Source organism: Canis lupus, chromosome 22, assembly GCF_011100685.1.
Source record: "Canis lupus familiaris isolate Mischka breed German Shepherd chromosome 22, alternate assembly UU_Cfam_GSD_1.0, whole genome shotgun sequence".
Classification (NCBI taxonomy): Eukaryota; Metazoa; Chordata; class Mammalia; order Carnivora; family Canidae; genus Canis; species Canis lupus.
In genome coordinates, this window is record NC_049243.1 from 59,860,625 (window position 1) to 59,884,890 (window position 24,266).

The 24,266-nt window shown below is 49.0% G+C and overlaps 1 non-coding gene across 1 annotated transcript in view; it reads left to right on the forward strand.

The window, feature by feature from the left end:
• The window catches only part of LOC102155469, a 592,200-nt gene that overhangs the window by 349,856 nt on the left and 218,078 nt on the right, over nucleotides 1–24,266 (forward strand). The window contains exons 4-5 of the transcript XR_005376619.1: nucleotides 202–252; nucleotides 19,933–20,274. This is a non-coding gene — a transcript (uncharacterized LOC102155469). The remainder of the gene's footprint in view (nucleotides 1–201; nucleotides 253–19,932; nucleotides 20,275–24,266) is intronic.

A 24,266-nucleotide genomic window follows, 5' to 3' on the forward strand; every position in this document is an offset into this window, starting at 1 on the left:
ACATGGAGTGTTAATGATAGCTGTTGGAAGCTGCCACGGCTGTCAGCTAACAAAACTTAGACCCCATCTTGCTGTTAGTAACAACATTTGGTCATGTTTGGCTGTTACGGCTCTGCACTAAGTAACCATGGGTTTTAGCTACATTTTTCCCTTGATCCTTATAACACTGGGTGAACTGAGCATTTTGTTTTCTCTTTTCAGGTGAGAAAATGCAGGTGTCAGGAGGTGACACCACCCCGTGACACTGAGGAGGTAAGTGGCATAGTTGGCATTTGAACCCAGACCTGTAGGCTCCAAGGCCTGGTACTTTCCCAGCATCTGTGATTCTTTGTGATTACTTAGTCGGCACGTTTGCCTGCAGTCTTTGTCCCCCAGGATACAAGCCCATGAGGGGACCTCATGTCTTCCCCTCCCTGCAGTGGCCCTAAGACTCACCCACCACAAGGACTGTGCAGAGGGGGCTCTCTGCAGGTGCCCTCAAGAGAATGGAAGACCCCCTCTTCCATCTGTCGGTGACAAGGGTGCTCCTTCTTTTCATCTACTCAATTGCCGGCTTTGCCCAGGACAAGCTGAAAGCAGGCATGGGGATGTGGGAATTAGCCTGGCCATCCAGATGGTTCTGGATTGGCCAGAGGAAATATAGAGTGAGCTGAGCCCAGGGAGGTCAGCTCGAAGAGCTGGCCTGGGGCAAGGCTAGGCCTCACGGGAGTGGCTCTGGCAGGGCCTGAACTAGTCCTGGGCAGAGAAGGTGGGCTTCTGGACCCCATGAGACAGAAAAGCACTGAAGGGCTGATGTGATGGAAGGAGCCAGCGGGGGTCCAGCAGGGCAGGGGAACACACAGGAGGTTGGGGCCCCTGGAGTGTGGGTCACCCCAGGCTTGCTGGGCAGGGCAGAGGGGGCCCAGCCATGGAGGGAGCCAGCAGGCCCTGGGGGTTCTCTGTGAAGTGAGGGGGCCGGTGGAGCAGAGGTTCAGGACACACTCGCCCCGACACCGCTCTGCACTCACACTCCTGCTCCGGCTGTATTAGTGGCACGCTGAGGCTTCCTGCACACCCAGCCTGAACTGGGGTCCTCAGGGAGAGGGCCGCTGCCCCCAGCCCTCCCCCTAGCAAGGCTGCTGCAAAGCCAATTAGCACATGAATGAGTGCATGAGTGTTGAAGGCCAAGATGAGAAATGGCTGTTTTTTTCAATTCTGCTTTTCCTCCCTAAGGGAGAAAATTTTAGAAAGATTAATGATTGCGATGACAAATATATTTTAAAATTAAGGGTGGCATGTCTTTCCTCATCAATTTCTATTCTTTGGGTCATTAAACCTTGAAGTTTTAAATAGAAAGACATTCACTCCATTAAAGCAAGTCTTCAGAGGCTCAGGGCACCTCAAGGAAGAGCCTCCTGTCCTTAACTTTTGTGATCATTGACAACCATTATTTTGTTAAATCTGTACACATTGGCTTATGAAATACTTTTTTCCCAAAAGCGTCTTGTTGCTTTGCGGGGACCACCTGTCAATGCACACATTCCATCCTGGACTCCAGCTGAGGCTTGTTTTCCACGTCCCTCACCCCACAGCCCTAGCATGTGCCCCATGTCCCAGGACACTCTGCATGCATGCCAGCACGTATGTGGGGTGCCAAGGAGCTTCTGCTAACATGTCTGGATAACAAGGAAACCTGATGGCCCCACAGCTTGGTACCCCTTTTGCCAGTGAAGCCCCATCCCCATGCCCTGAGCTGGGACTTTAAAGAAGCCACAGCTGCATAGATGAGCCCTCTTGTCCTTCAAATCATACCTGGCCTATAGAGCACCCAGCTTCACACTGCAGAGCAGGTGCAGGCACAGCTTCGCCTGCCTGGATGCTGAATGCCCTCCCCTCGGCTGTGAGCCGTGGCCCCCACCCCCTACCCCTGCTCACCCAGCCTCAGTGCAGCCAGCCTCCCCGGGCATTCCTGTCATCTTACTTCTCTACCGTTGGTTCCCACGTCCACCACCCTTGCTTGACTCTGAATCCAGTTCTTGGAGTGGCTTTGAGTACCTGAACCCCTGTCACGTCTGCTTGGTGGGTTAGGCCATGTTCCAGCACACTTCGATGTCCCTTCTGGGGCCCAAAGCCCTGTCTGTGTCATGCTGGCCCTGCCAGCCCCGGGCTGCCCTGCATGGGCTTGGTGCTCAGTGTCTGCAGCCATCCTGGGGGCCACGGTTCTGTCTCCTGGCTTATTCTTCTGGGCTCTGAGCTCAGCCCCTCGTGACTGGGCAGGGGTGGCAGAGCTAGGAGTTCCCTACCGGGACCAACACTGATTCATTCTGACTTCAGTAAGGAAAGGAGTCAGGACTACAGGGTGTCCTGGAGCCGGAATGTCCCTGCCCCCCGAAGCCCCTCCTTCACCACCCCACATCCCCCCCATCAAGTTCCCACCGACTGGGCGCTTGGAGACGGGACTCGTGTGTCAGCTCCAGATTCCCACGGCCCGGCCTAGGACCTGCCCTGTGGCAGGTGCTAAATATATCTCTGTTGAATGAAGGAATCTGAAAAAAGCCAAGGGAAGTAGAGACTTGTATGGCTTATGGATGCCCTTCACCGGGTCCCTTCATTAGGATGCACAGTGGGAGCTGCGGGCAACAGGCAGAGCCATGCCTCCTGACCAGATGCTCACAGGTGCATGAAGAAGGAACGTCCTGGTGGGACACTCTGCAAAACCCCAGACGACCCAGATCCTTAGGCCTGGAGAGTAGAAGGCACCTTGCTAGCACGCTGTCCGTGGAACGTGGGAGTAGACACAGGGCTGCCTGGTGCAGGGCCTCCAACCAGTGCTCGACTGAGGGGCACCACTGTCCCAGAGCATCAGGGTGCTCCTTCCTCTCTGTCTGTGTTTATGTCAGGGATGAGGCTGTGGGATGGCTACTCTGCATGACTCAAGTTGTCTGCCACGGGAGAAGCCCCTGATTACACAGGGACTGGAACTCACATACTTACCCACTGCCCTCTCCTAAAGCCTCTGTAAAATGACAGCCAAGCTATACTGTTTTAAAGGACACACACCCACAAGGGCAGGAGAATGAGGAAAAGGCAATAGGGACAGAAGTTTAGGGGCCAGAAAGCTGGTGTGTGAGGGGTGAATGATACAGTAGTGAGAGGGCTGGATGTGTGGCTGCAGAAAGGAGCCTGGGGGCCAGCGTGTGGTGGGGGGACGGGCCCTGGAGGACTCAGGGATGGTCTACGCAGCCATCAGAGTCCCTAGCCCCTTTTCCCTCTGGTCTTTTGGATCGAGGACAGGGAGTAGTTTTGACCTCAAGCAAGTTGGAGGGTTCTTTTCTGGAGAAACTGGTGCACCCAAGAGAAAAGACTCTATAAACACCTAGATTTAAAAACAAATAAGTAAAGGGATCACAATCAGAGTGCTTCTCAACAGGAACATTTGAAAGTAGGAGATAAAATTTTATGGGAAAAATAATTCCCTCCCTAGAATTTTAGCTCAAACAAACTCTCAAGCCAGACTATATTTTCAGACACATAATTGCTCAATAAAAGTATCTCCCACCCACTATTTTTATGGGCTGCTGGGAGACATCTGCCACCAAAATGAGAGCAAAAGCCAAGACAGACAAAGACACAGATTCAGGAAACTGGGTTCTCAAGAGGCAAGAGGCAGAAGGGGCCCCCAGGGCGACAGGGAGCACCCAGGGTGGGCTGGGAGAGCCCTGAGAGGACGCTCACGATTCCTACAGAGTGGAGGCATGAGTTAGTGATGGGTGCATGAAATATCACCACCGTGACCAGGCAAATCAGTGACGTGCAGGAAGGACGAAAGTCCTGTAGGAGGACACGTAGCCTCTGGCTCTGCTGCTAACAAAGCTTTACATTGTCAGGAAATGTCATTTCCCCCCTGGAATATGGACCCGCTAAGTGTGACACGTGGCAGTGGGTGCACGGGACGGGGAGGGGCACCACAGAGGGCAGATCTGAAAGCCCAGCCTTCACTTCCCATCACAGGAAGTCAGAATGTGAAGCCGGAGCTCAGACATCAAAACATAGGGGTATAAGCATAATATTCAGAAATGGGAGGATGAATAGGAGGGCCAGAGCTAAAACGTCCCCAGAGGGCCCCTGGGGACTGGGGCGGGGGGTGCTGGGCTCAGCGGTGTTGGTCATAAGCCAGGCTGAGTAGTTAGACTCAGAGTATGTGTCACTGATAAGATTTGTTTAAAGTTTAAAGGAAGAATCAAGGATACTGTTTAGATGGACACACTGTGGAGGTGTGATGGCTCAGCTGAGTTTCTGGCACTTTACAGCATTTTCTGGCGTTCAGCAGTTGACTAGTGTGAATAATTCAGGACCAAGGATGGTTGTCTTTTTGCAATTAGCTGAAAACCGTGACTGATTTTTAGTATCTAATTATTTCCTATCCCCTAATTATCTGTGTGGACTTTGCAATAATTGTGAGAAATGGTTAAAGATCACATAGGAAAAAAGTAAGAATGCATTTGCACTGGCCCATAGAGGTATTTCCCCCTTTACCTGGTATCAAGGAGCCCTGTGCCTCTCAGGCACTTTGCTCCTCAGAGCTATGTTCTGTACCTGTGTGTCTAACTGAAATTCCACCTGAATGGTCTTCATTCATCACTCTCAGCTTAGGGCTGTTTGGAATGTATACGGAACCAAAAAGCACGTTGATTTTGCCTTCCTTTTTACCTCTTCTTACCTGAAAAAAAAAAAAAAAAAAAAAAGCCATGGTACCTGAGTCCTATGTCTTCCCATTGCTGCCTCGGAACAACAGGGGGAAATGCAGGGGTTCTGCGGAAATCACCTCAGTCTGACTCTAGATTCTGCTCTGAGCTTTGCCCTCTGGTTTTCCCTCTTACCAGTGGCCAACCAGCTCACAAGGCAAGTTACAGGGAGAAGGTGGGGGAGCCACCCTTGGATCAGCCCCTGCTGGCATTCAGAACTAGTCCTCACATGCCCTGTCACTGAGGATGAGCACCCAAAGCTCAGAGAAGTTCAGTAACTGGCCAAGGAGAAGCAGCAGATGCACAGGCAGGTGGGGATGGGAGCCCCTGTGCTCCTGACTGAGGTCTGCTCCTTTGTCCGTCCTGGCTACAGGGACCAGTGTGTGGTCCTGGCAGTGCCTCTCCCCCACCCCCTTCATGTGTTTAGGGGACACCAGTGCCAGTTTAATGTGAGGCTCCTGTGGACCAGTCCTGGGACCCTCAGAACTTTTGAGCACAGAAAGACATGATAAATACCTCCTACTTACGTCTCTCTAGCTTCTGGTATTTTTAAGCTATCACCTTCTCCTCGGTGTCTGCTTTTTCATTTGGAGACACATTTGGACTGCGTGGCTGGTGTTTGCAACGTCTGTAGGACACAGTCCCACATGAACTCTGATGAGAACCTCCAGGGAACAAGGGAGAATGGGATGGTGCAGCAGGTGCAGAGAGAGGGAGGCACACAGAGCATTTCTTATTGTCCAAGGTCATTTACACATGAAAGGGTGTTCCGTTGTCTTCTGTGACAGAGCCTGAAATGCACAATCAAATGGAGACCCCAGGAAGCCATCCAGAGCCTTCTATTGAAGGAACATGGGGTGGGGGGCATCCGTTAGCCTGACTAGAGATTGAATTGGTCTCCCTTGTCAGGTAAGGCCCACTTTCTCCTTTCACAGAGGCCATGTGGACTCAGTCTTGAGTGAACAGACTGGCATCCAGTACCTACAGCAGAGAGGCACTGGGATCCCTGGGGTTCAGCCAGGTCCTGAGAACCCAGGCAGCCCTGGCCAGGCTTGTCCTGGGTCCTGGCCACTGCCTCAGAAAGGCCTCACTGGTAGGACATGGCCCCAGCCACTCTCTGGGGGAACAGAGCAGAAAGCCTTGCCCAGGGAGAGGGGGTGGGTCATAGAAGCTGTGGATGGAAGGAGCCCTGGAAATCCTGTGGCCTCTTTGTGGGGTGGTGTCTTTGTTCCAGCCAAGTCTGCTGGACACTTATATGCTAACGAAACAGATAAACCTGCTCAGAGTATGAGTGGAGGCTGGCCCCTGCTTCGCTGCCCCACGTGCGATCACAGGCCCCCAGGACTCCAGGGCACTCCTAGAAAGCCTGAGTCTAATCCCCCTCTGAGTTTACCAATGAGGAACTGCTCCAGGCATCTCCAAGCTACTGGAACATTCTCTGATGTGGATCATCAGGTCCCAGAGCAGACCCTGGGCAGGGGGTAGCCTCTGTCTCTGCTCTTTATTCAGCAGGATTTGAGTGAGTGTTTTTGGTTCTTGGGTTTGGTTCTGGTGCCAAAGGAAGCCATGGCCTGTGTCACAAACAGCACAGCAGGACAGACTTGTAAACACGGGTTGCAGTTCCTCTGGGTCTTCAGGGACATGTCACTTCCTGCCCTGATGTGTGAATGCATTCCCTCCATTGGAACCCAAGAACTTGCTTTGGTCACGAGTTCCCAGTACCCTGAGGACTGCGGCTTAGGCCTCTACCCAGAATAGGGACAGCAGGACAGGAGTCACGGGTGCCCATAGATAGCCTCAAATACAGCTGGCCTTTTAGCCTTGACTCTTCCTCTCATGGTAAACAGACTTAGAACCTGGCTCCTGCACCCCCCACTCCAGGTGGTCAGAAGGTCAGATCTTTGCCCCGGCTTAGCCCTCCCATCCCACCCTCCATTCCAGTGGCCTCAGAGTCATGCTATGGCCTATGGGGTCATCTAGACCTTCGTAAAGAGGTCTGGGGCCGGGCTATTCATGCAGGTAGCTGCACAGAAGCCTGTCTCAGGGCTGTCCGCATGGCTAGATCCGCAGCAGCCCTGCCTGTAGGTAGTGACGTTGGTTGCTGTGGGCATAGCTCCAAGCCTGCTCCGCTGGCTGGAGCTAAAATAAGACGCTCCGATGAGCCAGTGTCTGCTCACACCCGACGCCAACCACACGAGGTCGCAGAGATGTCCAAAAGCGTGTGGCTGAGCTCATCCCTGAAGCCAGGGCTTTCTGGCTGATGCTTCATTATCAGTCCCTGCCATTCATACATTCCACTCACTCAGAATTCAGTTCCCATGCACAGCTCTCGGCACTGACTGTGGTGGGCATTAGTGAGGCAGCGACAAAGGAGGGGGACCTTTCCCATCCTCACAGCATCTACACTTCACACATCACAATATGTGCACAGATAGTGACACACAACTAACTGCACTCCGAACGCTGCCTGAGTGTGCCGGGCAGTCCCTGAAGGATGACCCTCGAGCTGGCCTGAAGGAGAAGCAGCTGCAAGGCAACAGAGGGGAGGGAGGGGGCATCTCCTGCTGCAGGTGCCTGGGGTTGGGGCATCAGGAAGCCAGTGCGGGGTGCCAGGAGATGAGAGGGTCATGTGGCAGACCACAGGGCATGCTGGGGGCATTGACTGGGCTTCCCTGCCACCAGAAGGGATGATTGGAAATCTTAGCACTCTTAAGGTAAGAGACAAAGGAAATCAAATTTGCATTTTTTAAAGAACCTTTTTGCCTGCTGTGTGATATGAGTTAGAGGGTGGAGGCCAGCAGGTGTATTTGGGGCGTGAGAGACAGTCCTGGTGAGGAAGAGAGTTGACAAGCCTGCCACTAAGCAGGGTGGGCTAGGGTGAGCCCAGACCCACACTCAGGTTTCCAGGGGTTACTCCTGCCCCATATCTGCCAGAGGAGCTGTATCAACCAACCCTGCGTCCACACCCAAGAGGAGTAGAGATTCATTGGCCCCATCAGATGCCAGAGTCGCACAGTCGGGGCTCAAAGGGCAGCGTCAAGGTAGAGTAGGGAGCTGCCCGGCTGGCACACCTTCTGCCTGATGGGGGAGCTCATGTAGCTCCAGCCCATGTGTCCAGGAGTCTGTACTTCAACCAGGGTGGTATTCCCAGGGCCTACAGCAGTACCCGGAATACAAGAGCATCACAGGTGCTCAATAGATGTTAACCAAGGTTGCACCCAGGACAACCTGGTAGACAAGCTGCCCCTCTCACTTCCTCCCTTTCCCTGGAGACACCTGGGAGCTGTTTCCCACGCTATATGCTGGCAGCAGTGGGGCCAGCACACAGCCTGCTCACCCTGGGTGGTCTCCACCTGGGAGGTCCTTCTTGGTGGGAGCACACTCTGTTCCCAGGCGATGCATGCTGTTCCAGGATGCAGCACCCTTTCTCAGCCCTGGCCCCTTTCAAGACCCAGTCTACACATCTGGTGTCCACATGGCTCCAAGCGGGCCTCCTCATCCCCAGGCTCCTCCCCAGGGAAGGCACTCGGCCCTGACCTCCATCTCTCCCGGGGCTGTGACTGTCTTCCTGTGCCCTGTGGACACTAGTCTGAGCCCCCCAGGAGCAGGAACTGCCTAATGTTGCCACTGTCCCCCTCCCCTGGCATGTGGGGGATTTAACAACCATTTGTTGGGTGAATGAATAAATAAATGGCCAAGAGATGGTTCTCTGGAGTGCCTGTCACCTTTCCATGTGCTGCACACAGACCTGAGTGTTGCTTTATTCAGGGCTGTCCGCCTCCCTGGAGCGCGAGGCCTCCATGCTACATGCGGTCCCTGCAGAAATGTGTGCCCACAGTAGGGCCTTCAGAGGCGCACTCAATGACGATACTTATCTTCACATTCTGACTCAGCAGATGACTCAGCAAACAGCCTCTGCCTTACTGACATGGTGCTTCGGGTCTCAGGCTGGATCTGCCAGTTAAACGTTAGTATAAATTCAGCACTTGTGTGCATATATACATACAGTCCCATAACATCTATTAACTCTCTACTGTGTGTCAGCTGCTGGTGTTGCCAGCCCGGGGGACACAGCAGTCCTGGCAGGATTGAGTGTCGTGAGATACAGCGGGTGGGAGATGCTGCTAGTCCCAGTGCTGTCAGGGGAGGCGCACCCGGAGCCTGAAACTGAGTCGGTCTCAGTGCAGTCATGGTGGATGTGTCTGGTGGAGTGAAGAACCACGGCAGCAGGCACGCACAACCTGCACCCCTGGCCACAACTGTACCCTGCATGTTTACTGAGACAGTAGCACCTGCCCAATTCCACATGTTGTGTGTTCCTATTCATGCATACCACTCGCATAACTTAACCAGCAGGTGTCCATGGTGGATGGGAATTCGGTGGTCTCTGGTCCAGGAGGTCCTTGACTTCCAGAGATGATATCCAAGGAACAGCACACCCATGGGCCCACTACAATAAAAACAAAATTTTTACTCTTCACAAAAATGTCTAAGGGACACAAAAATTTTCAGTGCTGTTGAGAGTAAGTTTAGTGCTTGGAGATTTGAATGCCAAAGTGATGATTATACTAAACAGCTATAAATATGCTAGATGTTATTTCTAGAAATACTGTAGAACATAAATGTTAACCATACTATTGTGTGCAATTAATGTTCCTGCTTTAACTGGAACATGAAAAGCAGCACCAACTGCATGAACTGTGGTAATGTCATTGGTGCTACAGCAGTTCCCAAGAGCTCACACGGGTCATGGGGCACCGAGCGGCTTCCCCTAGTGCCACAGACACACCATTCCTGCCTTTCCCAGCGGCATGGTCAACCACGTCAGGCTGATGCTTGAAATAAGACCTTGTGGGACTATTTACACTGGAGAAATTGGCAAACCCTACAAATCAGCATGTTTCTCTCTTCTTTCCTTTTTTTTTTTTTTAAGATTTTATCTATTTATTCATGAGAGACGCAGAGAGAAAGAGAAGCAGAGACATATAGGCAGAGGGAGAAGCAGGCTCCATGCAGGGAGCCCAACGTGGGACTCGATCCCGGGTCTCCAGTATCACGCCCTGGGCTGAAGGCAGCACCAAACTGCTGAGCCACCGGGGCTGCCTTCTCTCCTCTTTCTTCCCTTCCTCCCTCCCTCTCTTCCTCCCTCCCTCCTTTCTCTTTCTTCTCTCTCTCTCTCCTTTTTTCTTTTCTTTTCGAGGTGGGGGTGTCTTTTAGGTGAGTGTGTTAGTTCTTGATTGGTTTTTCTGGTCTTTTGTTGTGATGTATTTTGTGGCTTTCGTTCTTTCTTTCCTTATCTTCCTTTTCTTTCTTCTTTCTTTCTTTCTTTCTTTCTTTCTTTCTTTCTTTCTTTCTTTCTTTTCTTTTCTTTTCTTTTCTTTTCTTTTCTTCTTTTCTTTCTTCTCTTTTCTTTTCTTTTTTTCTTCTAAGAGCCTGTTGCTCTGCACTTACCAGCACACCACTGCTTGCGTCCACCTAAGTCAAATTCACTTCCAGGTGTTACTTTTTGTGAGGCTTCTCTACCCACTTCCATTCCTCCTCTCTACCCCAACATATCAGAGACAGATGGAAAAAACTGAGGTTCACAGAGTCTAGGGACTGGCACATCATAGCACAGTTTATAACAGCAAAAACTAAGGAAGAAACTGAGGCCATTCTCCACCCCACCAACTCCGTGCTTCGTCTACTGCTGTATGTAGGTACTACCATGGCAGTATATGATGTTGATACAAGACCACCTTACATTTAGAATTTGAAGTTTTACAGTTACCATCCTTCGGTGAAGTGATGCTTTCTATGAGTGCCACAAAAGTGTACATTCGCAAAAATTATTAAGAACGTTCTGTTTATAGGCTAGGGTTCAATGCTGCTCAGCTGTGGTAGTCATCTTGTATTACTAATGAAAACCTGTTCCCTAATTGTTCAAAACCATCTCAGGGCTGATACGTATACAATATAAACATTTTATAGGTGTAATTCAATTAATTTCCAAAGAAAAATATCTGTTGGATGCATGTAAACATACTGGTTAAATTGTATGTCTTCATTTCTTCCACTCCAATGGCTGAGACCGTGGAGAATAGACTATAAAAATTGCACCAAAGAGCTTATTCCCTTTTTATCGCCTGTCAAATTATTGCTACAACGCCCATAGTTGGTGGTGAAACATTGCAATCCGTGCTAGCTAGCAATGAAACGCCAAGTGTGAGTTGTGCATTGAGTTTAGGTAATGTACCAGAAAACATTGCATGAAAACACTAATTTTCTCAATATATATTAGTAGATGCAGCATTTACCAATGAGAAGTGAGGATGTTTTTAAACAGTTTGTTGACTTGAAGTCTTGGCCAGGCTACACATAAATGCTGTCTAGTTGATGTTGACATTGGACACAGAGGCACCCTGAGGGCTGTGAGATCTTGGCTGCAATGCCCTGCCCACCTGGCCTGAGATGCCCCCGGTCACACGGACTCTACTCCAGGCTCATTCGCCATTCACTGGTTAGGTGTCGCCAGCATCCCTAAGGTTTCTCCAGACAAACACACCAGGCTCCTTCCACCTCTCCTCGGCCTCCTCCCAGCTGTGCACACCCACTCCTTGAGGAGAGCCCTCCACCCATTCGCCCTGTAGCTGGTCATGTCACTGAAGGAGAGCCAGAGTTACTATTAACACGCATCTCAAGCTGTTGAGCAAAGAGCTGGTTTAATTTAATTTATGTGGCCTGTAAAAAATAAAATAAGAGAAACCTGAGATATGTTATTATCAGCCTTAGATGACACCAGCATTTAAATGCTTTATTATCTTATTATTGAGCAGCGTTTCCAAGAAGAACCTCTTTGTCTTTTATGCTGTTTGTGAGAAACATTTTCTTCAGTTTTATGGAATAATCGTTGTCTAAGAGCAGGAGGGGAAAATGGTATCTCATGGATTTTTTTTGTATATTTTTTTATTGGAGTTCAATTTGCCAACATTTAGCATAACACCCAGGTCTCATCCCATCAAGTGTCCTCCTCAGTGTCCGTCACCCAGTCACCCCAACCCCCTCGGCCCACATTCCCTTCCACTACCCCTTGTTTGTTTCCCAGAGTTAGGTGTCTCTCATGTTCTGTCTCCCTCACTGATATTTCCCACTCATTTTCTTTCCTTTTCCCTTTATTCCCTTTCATTATTTCTTATATTCCCCAAATGAATGAGACCATATGTTTGTCTGTTTGTCCTTCTCCAAATGACTTATTTCACTCAGCATAATATCCTCCAGTTCTATCCATGTTGAAGCAAATGGTGGGTATTCGTCGTTTCTAATGGCTGAGGAATATTCCATTGTATACATAGACCACAGCTTCTTTATCCAATCATCTTTCGATGGACACAGAGGCTCTTCCACAGTTTGGCTATTGTGGACATCACTGCTGTAAACATCGGGGTGCAGGTGTCCCGGCGTTTCACTGCATCTGAATCTTTGGGGTAAATCTCCAGCAGTGCAATTGCTGGGTCGTAGGGCAGACCTATTTTTAACTCTTTGAGGAACCTCCACACAGTTTTCCAGAGTGGCTGCACCAGTTCACATTCCCACCAACAGTGCAGGAGGGTTCCCCTTTCTCCACATCCTCTCCAACATTTGTGGTTTCCTGTCTTGTTAATTTTCCCCATTCTCACTAGTGTGAGGTGGGATCTCATTGTGGTTTTGATTTGTATTTCCCTGATGGCAAGTGATGCGGAGCATTTTCTCATGTGCTTGTTGGCCACATGAAATTTCTCTTCATGTCTTTTGCCCATTTCATGATTGGATTGTTTGTTTCTTTGCTGTTGAGTTTAATAAGTTCTTTATAGATCTTGGATACTAGCCCTTTATCTGACATGTTATTTGCAAATATCTTCTCCCATTCTGTAGGTTGTCTTTTCGTTTTGTTGACTGTTTCTTTTGCTGTGCAGAAGCTTCTTATCTTGATGAAGTCCCAATAGTTCATTTTTGCTTTTGTTTCTCTTGCCTTCATAGATGTATCTTGCAAGAAGTTGCTGTGGCCAAGTTCAAAAAGGCTGTTGCCTGTGTTCTCCTCTAGGATTTTGATGGATTCCTGTCTCACGTTTAGATCTTTAATCCATTTTGAGTTAATCTTTGTGTATGGTGTAAGAGAGTGGTCTAGTTTCATTCTTCTGCACATGGATGTCCAATTTCCCCAGCACCATTTATTGAAGAGACTGTCGTTTTCCAGTGGGTAGTCTTTCCTGCCTTGTCAGATATTAGTTGACCATAGAGTTGAGGGCCCATTCCTGGGTTCTCTATTCTGTTCCATTGACCTATATGTCTGTTTTTGTGCCAGTACCACATTATCTTGATGCTCACAGCTTTGTAGTACAACTTGAAATCTGACATCGTGATGCCCCCAGCTTGTGTACCCAGTGGGATATCTCATGGATTTTAAGATGATTGATCTGATTTCGGTCCACTAAAAGCTGGTTCCAACCTTGCTCAGTTTGACTTCTTGGTGGGCTCTTTCTTAGATTTCTGTGCAATGTTTAGACCATATTTGGTGGGTTCCATCCTTATGCTATTTCAATAGTCCTCTTTAACCACACACAAAGTAAGAAAAAAGTCAAGATCTAAGATGCCCTCTGGCTCCCAGGCATCACTGGAACGTTGCAGGAAATGTTTGTTCACTGGTTAGCATGAAGTCTGCACTGCTGCTAGCATTGTGCCTCAGATGGCAGGTGTGGGACAGAGCCAGGCCTCTCCTCCCTCTAAGGAGATGCTGACGTCCCAACGTGCACAGAGCTATCTGGCACCAAAAGCTGGTCCCCACTGGCTGAGTCTAGCACTGGGCAGAATGATGCATTAATTCAACAACCACATTAAAAACCAGTAGTTGGAAGCAATTGTGGACAGTAGAACAGGACTTGGAACCCCGAAGTGCACTTCAAGCAGAGCAGAGGCAGAGTCTGGTGGGAGAGCCATTTCCTACAAGATGAAGAGTCTGCAGAGCAAGGCACTGCCTCACCTGGGTGCTTGATATTTGCTTCTGTTTCCCGTGGGTGCATCTACAGTATCATTATTCGCACTTGATGCTGCCAGCCTTAGGAACCCAAGAACTAGGTCTGACTGGAATATCTTAAGGGAATTTCCCAGGAAGGAGAAGGGAGTTGCTTCCCAATATAGTCTGTTTAATAAATTGACCACATTTTATGTTAGCAAAATAAGACTTTATGGAGTTTTTCTTTTTAGGACATTTGGAATATATGTAAAACCCCAAAGAGGATAAAAACCATTTCTAATCTCCTTCTCAGACAGAAATCTTTGTTAATGGCTATGGTCCATCAGCTTAGGCATTTCTACTGTAAACATGATAGAGCTCCTGAGAATCTTCAGTTCTGTAAAACTCTTAAAAAGAAAGTTGGGGCAGACTCTCGAATTCTATGAGACTTTGTCACAAGAGCCCAAACAAAAACGATAGAATCCAGTGTCTCCCCAGGGATTCACTGGCAGAATCTGGAGATAGTTCTGGTTTTCAGAATGGGGACGCCCTGGTACCAGAGGAGGTCAGCACACAACAGCAAAGCAGCATCTGGCCAATCCACCAGTAATGGAGCCCGAGAAAGCCAGCCCACCTCTCATTCCCCAGAGGTCCCACTGGCTTTCCCTATACAGTCCCACTGGTGACCTCTGCTCGCTGCAGAGGAGCATGTTGACTCACTTTCTCCTACACCACACATGTCCTGTCTAAGGTACAGAGACAACAAGGAGGCCACCCTAGCCCTGGAGAATCCCACCGATGCTGGCCACATCAACACATATACTAATCATCTGGTCTTATAACTACCCTGTGAGAAAGTCCTATGATGGCTTTCATTTTACAGATCCAGAAATCAGCACATCAGCAAACCGTTAGAGTAGATCAAAGTTCCAGAGTCAGCATGCAGATAATGCTACAGGATCACAGAAAATACTTACGGAGTTCTTTCCAAGGGCCGCAGATCAAGTGGTGAGCAAAAAACACCGATTTTTTTAATAAACAGAAGTTGCTACTGCAATTGGTTGTTTTAACATCATATGGCAAAATACAAACAAGGTTTATTTTTTAGTGTTCATCTTTTAAAAATCATTTTTTCAAAAACTTGACTTATTCTTTTGAATTTAAAGGATAAAAATATTCTAATTGCCTTTGTATTGACCCATGGCTTCTGAAAAAAAATATGAATGTGTAATTGTCCCAGTGGATAGCATTTTAAAAGCAATGTCTAAATTAGACAACACTTAAATTAAAAACTCTTCCCTGAGGACATGAGCAAAAGGAATGAATTGATAGTGACAGATTTTGTTTCTCTCACCCCAAATTCCTAGGGACGGTTTTCATGCTATGTCAATGAAAACAGAAACAAACAAAAATCTTTCAGAATGAGAATTAAATTTTTGAGTTATAAAAATTGATTATTTCCCTGAGAGTCAGTGCTACAGTTGTGTTTACATTTATTTCTAAATGTGTGTGTGGTGGGGTGCTACAGAAAAGGATCTAATTAGCACCATCCAGTGCTCACCATCTGACACGTGGCTTTTACAATTTAAATTTGAATTTAAATTATTCAGAATCAAATAAAATTTAAGTGAGGTTCTTCATTCACACCAGCCACATGTCACACACTCGACAGCCTTGCTGGTTAGCAGCCACTGAATGGCACTGGGCAAATGCGCATTCTTCTGTCACACGAAATTCTATTGACAGTGCCCAGGATAAATCCCGTATTTCTAATTGTCATTCAGCAACAAGATAAGGATCTGCTACAAATCTCTAACTCTTCATTTAGCCAGACTTTGTGAGTATGGAGCACACCACAGTATCAAACAATGTGGCATAATTTTTGCGATTGTAGAAATTTTGTCATGTTTGATGCCTTGAGCAAGAACAATCAGATTTCATATGAAAACATTTTCAGATTGGCCTTTAAAGTACTCTGACTTTGGGGCACCTGAGCAGCTCAGTCATTAAACATCTGTCTCTTGATTTGGGCTCAGGTCATGATCTCAGGGTCGTAAGGTCCGTGGGCTCTGCGCTCATCAGGGAGTCTGCTTGTCCCTCTCCTTCTCCCAGCACGCGTGCTTGCTCACTCTTTCTTAAATAAATAAATAAATAAATAAATAAATAAATAAATAAATAAAATCTTTTTTAAATAAAGTACTCTGACTTTGAGAGCCTGTGATCTGTTCAGAGGTCCCTAAGGCCCCACAGCCATGTTCTGTATGAAGAGGAGCTCCCAGGCAGTGTCTATGGGGCAAAGGCTGACACAGCACAGACCCCAGCCAGGAGGGGAGGGTCTCCCTCTGTCTCTAGCTCTGGCATGACAGCTGGTGTAGAACCAAACCCCTGATCATTCCAGTGAGTCAGAGCCCCGTGGGTCACCCCAGGGGCTCCTGCAGGGGTAGGTAACTATGTGTGATGGGGCCAGGGTGGCACAGAGAATCGAAGGTGGGACATGGAGACTTCTTCTCAGTTATGAATTTTCCACTAGTTCCCTTCTTTAAGGAAACAGCAAGAACGGAACAAACAAGTTGACCTGGAAGTGACACTGTGTGAATGTGTCCCCTACTCACCCATGGTTTCACCTTCTGGGATCTCAGCAGTGTCAGCCATGTACCTGATTCAGTGTGAGGCCAGCAGCAGCATCTGGCTGCATCAGGTTGTGGCATCACTCCCTTACTTCTCCTCATCCCATGGGCATTTTATCATGTCATCACTGTAAGAAGGATGAGTATGGCCGAGAGGGTATTGTGGGAGAGTGACCACATTCACGTAACTCATTAGAGTATATTGTTAAAATTGGTGTATTAGTTATTATTGCTGATCTCTTACACTGCTTAATTTTCAAACTAAACCCCATCGTAGGTGTGTGTGTAGGACAGAATGTAGTGTGTATAGGGTTCGGCACTATCTGTGTCTGCTGTCTGCTGACAGCAGCAGCTGTCTGCTGGGGATCTTGGAACTATCCCCCTGCAGATAAGGGGGAGACTATAGCATTGTGCAGTTTCAGGAGTACAGGATACATGTTTGGTAAGATACATGTTTATACTGCAGAATGGTGAACACTGTGACATTAGCTGACACCTCTATCACATGCCAGAATTGTCATTTTTTGCGGGGGGAGAGCATTCAAGATCCAGTCATTTAGCAACTTCGAAGGTTACGTTCATGTTGACTAATCCCCTCCTGTGCATTGTGTTCTAGGACTTAGCCTTCCAACTACTTGTGCATTTGTTCCCTTTGACCAGCCTCTCCCCACCTCCTCCATCTTGCAGCCCCATAGCCACCCATCAGCTCTATCTGTGAATTCAGCTTGTTCCACATACAAGTGAAATCATACAGTATTTGTCTTTGTCTGACTTTCCTCGCTTGGCATAATGTCCTCAAGGTCCAGCCATGTTGTCACAGATGGCAGCATTTCCTTCTTTCTCATGGCTGATTACTATGCCACTTGTGCATATGTATCAGAAACGGGATCTTAAAAAGCTATGTGCAGCCCCATGTTCACTGTAGCGTTGTTCATAGAAGCCCGGCCAGACATAGGGACGACCCAAGTGTCTGCCAGTAGATGAATGGGTACAGAGGACGTGTGTGTCTCGGGGTAGTGGGTGAGACGTGAAGACATATTCCAGCCAATAGCCGGCCAGCTCTCCAGTGGCCCTCAGAGTCTTTTGTATAACCCCACCGGCCTCTGAGCTGTTGGTCGGCAGCCCAGACGCATTCATCTGCGCTGCCAGGGGAGTTATTCTTTGGTACTGGGGAGACGTGCCCGCTCTCACCTTGGGCCCAAACCACAGGTGGAGGGTTCCCTTCATGTGGCCATGACTTCTTGGAACCTTACTGGGACAGCTTCCTTCCTGCTGGGACAAGCCCCAGGTTGGGGGGGATTCAGACCCCTGCAGGAAATGTTCAACCCTGAAAAGCACAGTCCCAGGAAGCAGCCTTTACGCTGCAGAACGGGAACACACATCTTGGTTGTGGTGCTTTGGAAAGCCAGCGTGTCCCCGAGCTTGGGTTTGCCTCCCCTGCAGCTGCTGGCAGATACCAGTTTGCTCTTGCTTTGTTCCTCACAACCTCTTCGCACTGAACTCCAGATGCAAAGTGAAATGGTCACAAAAGAAGTATCTGGGTTAAATGCGTGCTAAACAGGTTTAAAATTATTGCTCATTGTTTGGAAGCAGATGCAAGCCTCAAACAAATGCAAAACATCAAGGCAGATGCAAAAGGGAGGGCAATTTGAAAATCAGATCCTAAGTGCTTGATTTTGTGAGGGGTGAGCTAGCTGCCTCCCCTGGCTGGGGGTGAGGAGGCTGGCAGGGCCAGCTGCCCCAAGGGCAGGGGAGCTGTCCTGAATGCAGAGTTGCTGAGGAGACAGCGACTACAATGCTCTAGGTTTTTTTTTTTTTTAATTTAAATTCAATTTGCCAACATATAATATAACACCCAGTACTCATCCCATCAAGTGCCCTCCTCAGTGCCCGTCACCCAGTTACCCCATCCCCCTGCCCACCACCCCTTCCGCAACCCTTTGTTTGTTTCCCAGAGTTAGGAGTCTCTCATGGTTTGTCTCTGTCTCTAATTTTTCCCACTCAGTTCCCCTCCTTTCCCTTATATCCTTTTCACAGTTCCTTATATTCCCCTTATGAGTGAAACCATATGATGATTGTCCTTTTTCGATTGACTTACTTCACTCAGCATAATACCCTCCAGTTCCATCCACGTTGAAGCAAATGGTGGGTATTCGTCGTTTCTAATGGCTGAGGAATATTCCATGTATACGTAAACCACATCTTCTTTATCCATTCATGTTTCGATGGACACCGAGGCTCCTTCCACAGTTTGGCTATTGTGGCCATTGCTGCTAGAAACATCGGGGTGCAGGTGTCCTGGCGTTTCATTGCATCTGTATCTTTGGGGTAAATCCCCAGCAGTGTAATTACTGGGTCTAGGGCAGTTCTATTTTTAACTCTTTGAGGAACCTCCACACAGTTTTCCAGAGTGGCTGCACCAGTTCACATTCCCACCAACAGTGCAAGAGGGTTCCCCTCTCTCTGCATCCTCTCCAACATTTGTGGTTTCCTGCCTTGTTAATTTTCCCCATTCTCACTGGTGTGGGGTAGTATCTCATTGTGGTTTTGGTTTGTATTTCCCTGATGGCAAGTGATGCAGAGCATTTCCTCATGTGCATGTTGGCCATGTCTATGTCTTCCTCTGTGAGATTTCTGTTCATGTCTTTTGCCCATTTCATGACTGGATTGTTTGTTTCTTTGCTGTTGAGTTTTATAAGTACTTTATAGATCTTGGAAACTAGCCCTTTATCTGATACTTCATTTGCAAATATTTTCTCCCATTCTGCAGGCTGCCTTTTAGTTTTGTTGACTGTTTCCTTTGCTGTGCAGAAGCTTTTTATCTTGATGAAGTCCCAATAGGTCATCTAGTTTCTTAAGCAGGGATCTTTGTATTGCTCCTATCTTGGCAACTCCTATCAAAATAAGCATCAAGCTCAGTCCTGGTATTTATCTCTGAACAACTTCATGGGGCTGCCCAAGGGCCTTTTCTCTGTCTTCGTGCCCCTGAGCCCCCAGCCCACACCCGTGAATAGCCAACGCTCAGTCCTGTGTTGGGGCAGCACGTGTTTCTGTGCTTTGTTTTCTCCATTGGTACATTTTGTGTTTCTTCTGTGTCTTGCAAGCTGTTAACACAGCTCGCATTCAGGCAGTCTAGCCCTCAAGCCTGGCTTTACGCACAAGCATGCTTAACACAGGACCTGTGTTTCGTGATGTTAACGTTGATCACGGAACCTGGATCTATTGACATGAAGTATTCCTGGAAAGTCTTTCATTTTATTGCATCACCACTGGAGAAGGTTTTGGCACTTCTGAATCTGCAGCAAGTGTTTTCATAAGCCCCCCGAGTCCTCCCTCTGCAGGGTGGACACTCCTCCTAGGGGTTGGTTGAGACTCTGGAGCCCCGGACAGGGCGCCTTTGGGAGCAGGGCTCAACCCCACCCAGCTCTGAGGCTGCTGCCCTGAGCAGCTCAGTCCCCTCCGCAGGAGGGTGCCACGGGGTCATAGCTCATTGTTTCTTGTTTTCAGTATTTTAGTGTCAAGACAGGTTTTGGGGGCAAAGGGCAACAGTTTACTTTCAAAATCTGACTTTTGATCTTTGGAAATATTTTCTCATTCTAACTTTGTTCCACAGATGTTTTGCCAAAACGACTGAAAATCAAGTCTTAGAGCAACGAGCAGCTTTCGACTTTGCTCCCCCTTTGCCACTTACTGTGCCTGGTTGCTACTTTCAATGTAAACTTCCCCACTCTCACACATTGTTCACGTGTCTCCAAGAAGCACTCTCCTCCAGTCATCCTCTGTGGCATCTACACGGAGTACCTGCAGGCACGTGCACTGTAGAATGTAACACCACCACACCAGCTTTCCATTTCCTCAGTGAGCATGGGAGATTGCACAGCGGTGCACGGTGCCCTGTCAGATGTAAGGGGATACAGACACGAGCCACAGCAACAAGTGTGTGCAGAGACAGCAGGTGGGCACAGACACGGCTGGGGTCAGTTGATCAGGAAAGGCATCTCTCCTCAGGGGATGCCCCCATCCATGTGGACCTCTGGCAGAGGGTGGAGTGAATGCAACGGCCCCGAGGCTCAGTGGATGTCAGGAGGCCAGTGGGAAGGAATGAGTGGACAGGGAAAGTGAGAGCAGCGTCTTCCGTTCTAGTGAGATGGCAGTGGAGGATTCCCACAGAGGGACTTGCCCTCCCTCCAGCCTCTGTGTGGACACAGATGGGAGCCGGGGAGACGACAGGGGCTTGGTGACAACCAAGGGGAGGGCAGGCTGCATGCTGGACAGGGTGTCGTGCTTGAGTTGATGAAAAGTAAAAGGTCTCTGTGTCTGTCCAAAGGTCCAGCAAACAGGATTTTCCGTGGGGATGGAGTGAGGGATAAAAGAGTCAAAGTCAACCCAAGGATCTTTCATCTGAGCAACAAGAAGAGACTTTTTCCTTTCTCCTTTCCTCCCTTTCTACTCTACCTCCGTCTTTTTTTCTAGAGGTTTGGGGAGTCCAGGGGAGCAAATAGTTTGGTGTTATGCGTGGTAAATTTAAGATACCCCCAAAAAGACACCCAGGAGATGTCCAAGTCATAACAGTTAAAGTATCTGACAGTGAACTTGGGGAGAGAGCTGAGAGCTGGTGAGTTAACGTGTGAGCCTGGGCGTGGCCCATGGGGATGCTGTCCATGGGAGGAAGATTACACGGCCAGCCCGGCGGCACCAGGTGCAGCAGCCAGGGAAAGGGAGGAGCTGGCAAACAGGCTGAGAAGGAGCTGTCGGAGGAATAAGAGGATGTGCAGCAGGTGGGGCAGGAGAAGCCCAGGCAGCGCGGGGTGCGGCAGCAGTGATGGCATGCCGGGGGTCTGCGCAGAGTGGGTGAAAGGTGCCTGCGTGGGAGGAAGTAAAGCACAAGCACAGCTTGCAAGGGGTTGGTAACAGGGAGGGGTGCAGAAATGGAAGCTGGAGGGCATGTGGGTCCGGAGAAGGTTGTTGAAATAGCAGTTCTAGCGGCATGTCCGGAGGCAGGAAGTGGGGAGAACTGGGAGAGTGTCCTGGGCAGGGATGGGCTGCAGTGGGAGATGAGATGGGGGCGGTCACAGGAGCAGGGACCATCACGTCGTAGGAACGGGCCTGAAAGAACAAGCGGGAAAGGACAGGCTGGTAGAGATGCGATGGGAAGAGTATGTGTTCTCTGATTGCCTCGGCTTTGTGGCGCAGCCAGAAGCGAGCTGGCAAAGAGAGGGGGATGTTGAAGACACTCACCAGGGAGGGAGAACAGATGCTCTGCAGGGGTGGATGGGGAGCACACTCCGTGAGGGGCACCGTCCAGGAGAGGAGGGACACAGGAGGCCCCTGAGCTCCAGCACAGAGGGGCCTCCAGAGCTGTCCTCCAAGGACACTGTCCCCCTCGCCCTGAGAGCAAAAGCATCGCAGGGAAGTCGTAGCAGTAACTTTCACAGGCTCAGATCATGGCAAGGCCAACTTAACTCCCAGATACTCACAGAGGGCTGCTAGTTACCCGGCGAGTTCAGCTAGCCTGTGTCTCCTCAAAATGAGAAGTTCAACAGTTAAGTTAGAAACACGGCTGAATATCACTAAATTAATTGCTGAACATTTTAAACAACTTTGGAAGCACAACCATCATCAATGAAGAGAATGTCGGTGTCTCAATCTGAAAATTGATGTTTGCACATTAATCTATCTTTATTAAAGAGACCTTTTTCCTGGAGAAACATTTCCTTGAGTGAAGGCTTTTTAGAAGATTAGACCCCGCTAAATTCGTTTAAAGGCAGGTGTAAGAACTGACTGCATCTCCTTAATCTGGTCCTCTGGATCCATCTCTCTCAGCAGCTTGACCAAAGGCCAGGTCTCACCCCCATCTCCCATCCGGGTGCTGGGTCCCCCGTTCATCACCGACTGCACCTGCCCCCGTTCTGATCTCCACTGACTCTGATCCATTGCTAACTGGAACTAGTTCACTTTTTTTTTTTTTTTTTTTGGAACTGCTATGACCCAAATGGTTCACAGGACCTAGAGTTTGTTTTGCTTCTGGAAGGGAAGGTGCTCCCTGGAGCTAGCTAAGCTCCAGTGAAGCGGGCAGGTCCTACCACTTTCGTGGGTTTGCTGTGGCCCCACCAATTGCCAGATTTCTGGCTTTTTTTCTGTGCTGACACACAGTGTCCTCAGAGGAGATGGCCACAGCACTCCCCACGCCAGGCCAGCCCAGGCTGGGGGAAGTGATGACAGCAGGTGGCTGAAGTGAGACAGGGCTTCCGTGGGGCAGGAGGTGCATGGTGGGTGTGAAAAGGAGTCCTGCCACAACAAAGAGAAGCTCCTGGAATGGGAAACCTGGGTTGAATCCAGAAAATTTGGAAGATTATTTTTTTTCGGCAGGGGGGGGGGGGGACGCTCAAAAACTAGATGGTTTCTCTACACCTTAGATGTTTAAGAGATGGGGATGCCAGGGGAAAAAAAGACAACTTGGGCTTAAAAGCTGTTCTTTTATTCAGATGTGTGATGGTTAAGGACTACATAGATTATAAATGTCCCCAAGTCAACCCAGGTGGACTCTACCTTGGCCAGGACTGCTGCTGGCAATGTCTGGAGAGAAGCAGCAGCAGCAGTGAGAGGGACGTGTGACCGCCACCCTCCCCTCCCAGCAGGTGCACGGACCCCTGTGCCTCAGTTTCCTCTTGTGGCATCGAGAGGAGATTCTCCCCGTGTTTACCTCCCCTCCCAGCCGAGCAGCCCTTGGGGATTCCCTAGACATCACAGCCTAAACCCTAGAAGGAAAACCACTCAAGCATAGTTTCCATATTGATAAAATGACAGTTTCTCACAGAGTCGCACTGAACCCTAGGGACCGTGAAGACCTTGCCACACAGAGCCATTTTATATCCTATTAAAGCCAAAAGGTGTCTCTGTGTGCCTTCCCTCATGCCTTCTCGAGGGGGAATCTGGAGCAGGGTTGGATTGGTTAAATTCGTGAGACTATTTTCTGTGTACACAATATGAAGCAGAAAATTGAAACAGAGGAATCCTGGAGGAGACGCATTGTAGCAAGCTATGTAGCCAGCACTATTTGTCCTTTATTAAGTCCAGACATGATGAAGAGCTCTGCTCCTCCTGGGGTGTGGACAAGTGGATGTCTACAACCCTCACAGACAGCAATTCTCTTTATAAATAGCTGGGGCTGCTGGGCCCCAGCCCCCAGACAGCACTCGAGTGCCCGCAAATGTCGCACACAATGCTGCCAGGTATGAGTCACACACGGGGCTGGGGCGGGGCCGAGACACAAAGCGACGCTAATCAATGGCAGCCCCACCTGAAAGCATGTTTGCAAAAACATCTTCACTTTCCACACTCCATTTTCCATTAGCAGAGAGCAGATGGAGCTCAGACATGGGGGTGCTGCACTCAGCCCAGGGAGGCTGCCGAGTGGGAGGCTTTCTGGGAGTCGGTAGGTGCTGGGCCTCCTCCTGACATTTGGGACACACACCATGCAGAGCTCCAGAGAATCTAACTTACTCACAGGGCGAAAGGGTCCTCTGTGTCCCCTGCTGAGTAAATTATAAGTAGTTTCTGCTTCAATAATTATCTGCTGCTTGAGACAGGCTGGCTTTTCCTCCTGTGTGGGCCTTTGGCAGACCATGGCTTCTTGATGGAGAGGATTATCTGGGGGTACTGGGGGTTAATACTGAGATAAGAGATAACCACCTCTATCCAGAGATGTGATAAGTGAGAGGGCAAAATACATAAACAGTGGTCTAAGAAGAGCATCAGTAACTGCACAACTGGACAAATCATTCCCAAAGCTTTAGGCTCCTTATCTAGAATGTGGACATAAAACTATCGCCCACTCCCTGGGTTCTGTGACTATAACTCAGGCCCCACACAGCTGCTCAGAGATGTCTGCGTTGAGTAAGCCACCTCCTCCTCCATCTGTAGTAGACATTCAGCATCCAGCATGGC